Source organism: Aquarana catesbeiana, linkage group LG10, assembly GCF_042186555.1.
Source record: "Aquarana catesbeiana isolate 2022-GZ linkage group LG10, ASM4218655v1, whole genome shotgun sequence".
NCBI classification, from domain to species: domain Eukaryota; kingdom Metazoa; phylum Chordata; class Amphibia; order Anura; family Ranidae; genus Aquarana; species Aquarana catesbeiana.
In genome coordinates, this window is record NC_133333.1 from 15,744,057 (window position 1) to 15,751,484 (window position 7,428).

General features: G+C 40.6%; 1 long non-coding RNA gene across 1 annotated transcript; it reads left to right on the forward strand.

Annotated features, from left to right (window-relative positions):
- Window positions 1-1,365: 1,365 nt before the first annotated feature.
- LOC141109801 (uncharacterized) lies at window positions 1,366-7,185 on the forward strand. The gene is made up of 3 exons (XR_012236202.1): window positions 1,366-1,457; window positions 2,620-2,901; window positions 7,062-7,185. It is a non-coding gene; the product is annotated as an uncharacterized lncRNA (long non-coding RNA).
- The last annotated feature ends 243 nt before the right edge of the window (window positions 7,186-7,428 follow it).

Genomic DNA, 7,428 nt, shown 5'->3' on the forward strand with positions numbered 1-7,428 from the left:
GGTCTGGTGTCTTTCATCTTCCTCTTGGCAATACTCCACAGATTCTCTATGGGGTTTAGGTCAGGTGAGTTTGCTGGCCAATCAAGCACAGTGTTACCATGATCATTAAACCAGGTATTGGTGCATTTGGCAGTGTGGGCAGGTGCCAAGTCCTGCTGGAAAATGAAATCAGCATCTCCATAAAGCTGGTCAGCAGAGGGAAGAATGAAGTGCTCTAGAATTTCCTTGTAGAGGGCTGCGCTAAGTTTGGACTTGATAAAACACAGTGGACCAACACCAGCAGATGACAGTGGAAAACTTTGGGAAATTTAGCATTTTATTTGGAAATCGAGGTCCCAGAGTTAGGAGGGAGAGTGAAGAGGAACGGAATCCAAGTTGCATGAGGTCCAGTGTGAAGTTTCCACAGTCAGTGATGATTTGGGGAGCCATGTCATCTGCTGGTGTAGGCCAATGTGCTTTATCAAGTCCAAAGTCAGTGCAGCCCTCTACCAGAAAATTTTAGAGCACGTCATGCTTCCCTCTGCTGACCAGCTTTATGGAGATGCTGATTTCATTTTCCAGCAGGACTTGGCACCTGCCCACACTGCCAAAAGTACCAATACCTGGTTTAACTATCATGGTGTCACTGTGCTTGGTTGACCAGCAAACTCACCTGACCTAAAACTCATAGAGAATCTGTGGGGTATTGTCAAGAGGAAGATGAGAGATACCAAACCCAAAAATGCAGATTTACTGAAATCCACTATGAAAGCAACCTGGGCTTCCATGACACATCAGCAGTGCCACAGGCTGATCGCCCCCATGCCACGTCGCATTGATGCAGTAATTCATGCAAAAGGACCCCCGACCAAGTATTGAGTGCTTACTATACTGCATATGGACATACCTCTCAGTAAGCCAACATTTTTGTATTAAGAATCCGGTTTTTTTTTGGTCTTATGTAATATTCAAATTTTCTGAGATAATGAATTTTGGGTTTTCACTAGCTGTGCGCCATAATCATCAAAATTAAAAGAAAGAAGTGATTGAAATATATCACTCTGTGTGTAACGCATCTATATAAAATATAAGAGTTTCACTTTTTCAATTGAGTCACTGAAATAAATTAACTTTTTGATGATATTCTAATTTTATGAGACGCACCTGTATGCCGATAAAGAAAAAAAAAAAGCTGCATAAAGACCGTTGTGCACTTTCAACCTTGTGACAACAGTTTTGGAAAGGTCTTTTTCTATTCCAGCATGAACAATTATATTTTTGATTATTTAGAGTGTACATGTGTTAGCTTTTTTATACAAATGTTGTTTTAATTATAGCTGCCTGTTTCCTTAGGTCTGCTCTACCCATATGACTCTATAAATAGTTCTACGAGTCCAGCGTCGGATGATGGCTCTTCTCCACTTATACCTCTCGCAATAAGTCTTCCCTTGTTCGGGAATACTTACCATTCTTTGTATGTAAGTATGTAAGATAGACCCCTGCAAAGTCAAATCTGTCAATGGAGTAAGGTGTATTTTATAAAGTGATCATCAGTGTATTGGTTCCTCTAGTCACCTCTTGATGCCCATTTTCTGTTACAACTTGTGGTGTTCCAGTTGCCCACAAGTCTTGAATACAAATGAGAAAAGTGTTTTAAAAATCTGTCTGCTGGCCATCTACCCAATCCTCTGGCAATCTCTCTAGGTTGGGTATTTTCCTTATTTCTCCTTGTTAATATTTTTCTTAGGATACCTGGTAAAGGGGTACACTTAGATGCCGGTGTCTAAGTTCCATAGATACATACAAGAAATAGGTAGAGTTTTAATGGACCCTTATTTCACCAGTTTACTTTAAGGTGAAGTAAATTGGTTTTATTTGTGGGGAGGGAAAGATTTTTGACTATCCGGGTACCCTTCCTCAAATCTGCCCAATCAACAATAAATCCTGGTTCAGGGTAAGCTCTAGTCTAGAAACAAACTGCTGACTTTAATAGTGCAAGTGGATTACATGTGAAACAAATGGTCAGGGAAGTAGAAGGTCATGGTGGAGTTCCTATAGACAATTTGGTTAGTCATCTAGATGTATCACATGCCAATACTGATGTTATGAACCTGAAATAAACCAGTGTATCCATATGTTGGCGAAACTGTGAGTGAAAATACATCATAATGTCAGCTATCACACACCATGTACTTCAAATTAGTCTCTGATCACATCATTAGATTTCACTGGCAGCCATGTGCTTGGATTTTTTTTTTTTGAACTTTCAGTATTGTGATTTGGATAGTTGGTGGCAATACTTGTGTTGCGTATTTTACCCATGGCATTGGAGCAAAGACAGTAAGACCTCACCATCTGAGGACGTGAGACACAAGGAAGGTACCCAGTAATGTATCCCAGTGAATACTTTGGGTGGACTTACCCTTTATCTGAAGAATAGCTCTGTATGGACCGCCAGTGAATCAAGATTTATCTGTTTTTTTTTAATACTGGTTAATGTTTTGAATAAGAAGTATTTGTAGAATGCTTTGAGGCAAAGTCCTTTGAGACCAGGTCCTTAAAAATATCAGATTACCGGGATGCAAACTCTGCCATTGCTCGGTATGAACTAACGTTGGTATCTTTTTGTTTAATAAACAGGTTGGTAACAATGGACTGCTATCATTTAATGCTAAAATTGCAAACTATACACCCCAACAACTCCCGGTCAATAAAAGTAACCCATTCCTCGCAGTTTTCTGGGCCGATGTGAATAACGCAGTGTCTGGGCACATATATTACCTGCAGAGCACAAACCTAAGTCTTTTGGCCCTGGCTACATCAGATATCAGAAGCTACACCACAGATCTGACCTTCACAGCCAAATGGGTGTTTGTGGCCACCTGGGATAAAGTTCCGTACTATGGATCCTCATCAACCAAGGTATGGTGACTCAGGTTCATGATTTCTGTGTTCTGTTGTAAGGGTGAAAATGTACAGGTCCACTTGGGATTAATTCATTGAAGATCATGGAATGATCCTGTTTGAATCTTCTAATCCAGCATGATTGAAAGCTCAATGTAGGATAACAGGACAGTATGTTAGCTTTGTGTGAGAAACTTTCTTTCTACCACTTTTCTCAAAAACATTTTCAGATCTCACACTAACATCGTTATTTGATAAGCAGAATCAACGGCTCAAAAATATTTGATCCATGTGAGGTCTCACCTAAAGGGAATCGAGCATTGATTTGGGAATTATTTAATCATCTGGTTCTCCACAAATGGACAACTTTGCATACATATAATTGGTTGAAATTAAAAAATTGTGATAAAGTGACTGACCTGATTTGCTTAAATGTGTAAATGTTCTGGTTGAGATAGCAGCAGAGGCACTAAAGCTTTTTATTCAAGTGTATGTCTCCTTAAGTTAGGGACCTTATTGGACTACAATGCTTGGCAACAACTGCAAACACGGAAATTATACTTTAATACCAACATTTGTATCATTTTATTGATATGTTGAAAAGTAAGGGTTTCAACGTGTGACCTTTGGGGGACACCAATAACAATCGTAGACCATTAAAAGTATGAACCACTAATCCTTACTCTAAAAAAACTCTCTGAATATGATCTCCATAAACATGGCCCCCTCTCACAATCACTTTCAGATCAGTTCTAACACAGCGGTTGATTTACTAAAACTGGAGAGTGCAAAATGTGGTGCAGCTGTGCATGGTAGCCAATCAGCTTCTATCTTTAGCTTGTATATTTAAGCTTTGACGGAAAAAAAAAACTTGGAGTAGGCTCTGAGGAAGAGGAATTTCTCGAAACGCGTTAGCCAGTCTATGCCTCCACGAAAGCAGCCCATGTCATGTGGACAGTTTTTATGGACCTATGTGGAAGAACTTTATGATATGCTTTTATCAAGTCTATGTTTGTGAGTATGATACTTACCTTGTATACAATAAATACCAGTTTTTTCAGGATAATGCGCTAGGTTCACGCGCCTTCTGTTTCTTTTCATGTTCCCAAAAAAAACTTGGAAGCTGATTGGCTACTATGTAGAGCTGCACCAGTTTTCGCACTCTCCAATTTTAGTAAATCAACCCCATAGAGACAGACACCACCACCTTTTCACTTTATCCTGTCTCTCTGAAAGAAAGCATAGTCAGCAATATCGTCAGGCCAACACTCAACCTTGGGGAACACTGCTAACCATCTTGGACCATTCAGAGTATGAATCATTAATCGCTATGCTCTGAATATGGTCTCCATGCTAATCATTTGTGACCTCACTGTGCCAATCATATGCGGCCTCATTATGCTAATTATATGCGGCCTCACTGTGCCAATCATATGCAGCCTCACTGCGCCAATCATATGAAGCCTCACTATGCCAATCATATGCGGCCTCACTGCGCCAATCATATGCGGCCTCACTATGCCAATCATATGCGGCCTCACTGTGCCAATCATATGCGGCCTCATTATGCTAATTATATGCGGCCTCACTGTGCCAATCATATGCAGCCTCACTGTGCCAATCATATGCAGCCTCACTGCGCCAATCATATGCGGCCTCACTATGCCAATCATATGCGGCCTCACTGTGCCAATCATATGCGCCCTCACTATGCCAATTATATGCAGCCTCACTGTGCCAATCATATGCAGCCTCACTGGGCCCGTAATGTGGCCTCACTGTGCCCGTAATATTCGGCCTCACTATGCTCATCATATGTGGCCTCACTGTGCCCATAAAATGCAGCCTCACCCATGCCGATCATATGCAGCCTCACTGTGCCCGTAATATGCAGCAGCCTGTACAGTATGGAGGGACAGATGATGTATACCCGCAGTCAGTGATGATGGAGGAAGGTCTCAAGGAAGGAAGGTGGGTGTATACAGCTATATATACACCCACCACCTTCCTTCCTGTATATAGAGACCTTCCTCCATCATCACTGACTGCAGGTATACATCATCTGTCCTGTATACAGCTATATACATAGTAACAGGACAGATGATGTAAATCTGCAGTCACAGTGATGATGAAGGAAGGTCTCCATTAGACATGTGCGTTCGTTTTCGTCCGAATGTATTTTCGTCCGAATTTCAGGTATTTTCGTTATGATTTTAACAAAGGATAACGAAAGTGCAGAATCCGAAAAACGAAAGATCCGACATAAACAAATGCTTTGTTTTCGTTGCTACAACAGTTCGATATAGATAGGAGATTCGACATGATGGTGACAATAACAATCTGTGTCCATCAAACTTGTGGTCGAATGTGCCTTACCTTAACTCTATTAGTCCAAGATTATTCTACATAGAGAAAAAAGATTCGACATAGAGAGAAAAGATTCGACATAGGGGAGAAAGATTCGATGTAGGGGAGAAAAGATAAATAAAAATAATGATGATGATGAATGTTATTGGCTGATTGTAACCAAAGAGGAGGAGCAGTAAAATAGCTAGAACTAAGTACACACGTACTTTAGCTTATGGTGTCTGTTGAAAGTTCTAAGAAGATTCGACGGAGCAGGTAAACTATATGGAGTCGTACAGTTTAGCTGCTCCATCGAATCTTCTTTGAACATTCCACAGACACCATAAGCCTTCAATGACAGATTCGACCTTAATTTGGATTTTTGGACAAATGCAATTTTTAACGAAAAACTAAATAAATAAAAACGAATTTCGGGAGTAACTAAATAAATGTATTTTTCAGACGAAAACAAAATTCTGAAACGAAATATTTCAGTGTGCACATGTCTAGTCTCCATATACAAACAGGAAGGAAGATGTGGGTGTATATAGCTGTATACAGTTGTTTGACTACAGGACCGGAAGGATCACCAGCTCTATTTCTCTGCTCTGGTGGGGAGAGAAGTGGGGAGAAGTGACTATGTATTATAATGTGTACACGGTACGCCTGTCTGGGAAAATCATTAACAACAATTCAACAACATTCATTAAGCCATGTCCAGCTGAGGCCCGCTGGAGGCACTGAGAAGGACGGTAGGTGCTGCTAGCTAAGTAACTTAGCTTACCGTCCATTCTGTCAGGCCGTGCTGTCAAACCCACCAATCAGGTGCAACAGTGTGGAATGAATGGATGTAGAGTGGGACTGGGAGTGTAAACAGGACGCATGTTCTGTGCCCTGTTTACACTCTAAACACCTCCCAATTAAGCTTTGCAGCTGCAATCACCTGATTGCAGAAGTCAAGCTTTTAGTGGATGGCTCAGTGTCCGGACCCTGTTAGAGGGACACTTTTTTTGGGGTAGGGGTGGCGCCCAAGTGCCCCCTATTGATGGGCTGCCACTGCTTCTAAGTGTTCTTTTTTGAATAATCTTTAATATAGCATTTTCCATGAGGTCCCTGCTCAAGGATCACCTTGCCTTAATGTGTTTTACAGAAACCCTTGAGATCAATCCGTTTCAGTGAAGTACATTAAGGCAAGGTGATCCTTGAGCAAGGACTTCATGGAAGTAGCTACACTATATTACCAAAAGTATTGGGATGCCTGCCTTTAGACGCACATGAACTTTAAATGGCATCCCAGTCTTAGTCAGTAGGGTTCAATATTTAGCTGGCCCACCCTTTGCAGCTTTAACTCTTCTGGGAAGGCTGACACACCAGGTTTAGGAGGGTGTCTATGGGAATGCTTGACCATTCTTCCAGAAGTGCATTTGTAAGGTCAGACACTGATGTGGACCAGTATTTTATTATACTGCAATGCATGGAAGATGTCTACTGGTATGTAGATTGTAGCATGTTTAGGGTCACATGTATTCTTTGCTGCATGAAAGCATGTTGAGAGCCCATTATAAAAAAAAAGGCTAACCCTCATAAAATATTTGTGTAATAAGCTCCAATATGCATGAATACGCATCTCAATACTAATGGTAACGCACATGACTGACGAGTTGGCCCTTTATTGCATTAGTACACATGCAAAAACCAAGGAAAGTAGAAATTGTAGGAAAACATGAGAAATTACTAATTAGGGTTCTGATAAATGTGTGCCATTGACTTTTTACACTTAGCAGCTTACAAATCAGTTTAATTTGCATTGTTTTTCATCATTCCACCTACAGGTCAACACATTCCAGGTTGTATTGATCACTGATGAGGAGTCCACATATGTTTTATATAACTATGCGGACATCGAGTGGACAACTGGAACATACAGTGGTGGTAAAGCCGCTACAGGACTTGGAGGGATTCCAGCTCTGGTAAGTAAAAGTAAACTGTATCCAGCTTTGTATAAGGTTATCTAAGCTTTGCTTATGCCTTACATGTTCCTTCATTATTTTACCTCAAATCACATCCAACTAAATGAGAAAGCCCGCCATATTTAAAATCCAAATCTAGTCAAAATGTTTTTTTATTTTCCCTACTTTTGATAGAACAAAGAAAATTTAGGTCCTCGAGTTTTTATTGCCATTTGTGTTTGTAGTGGCG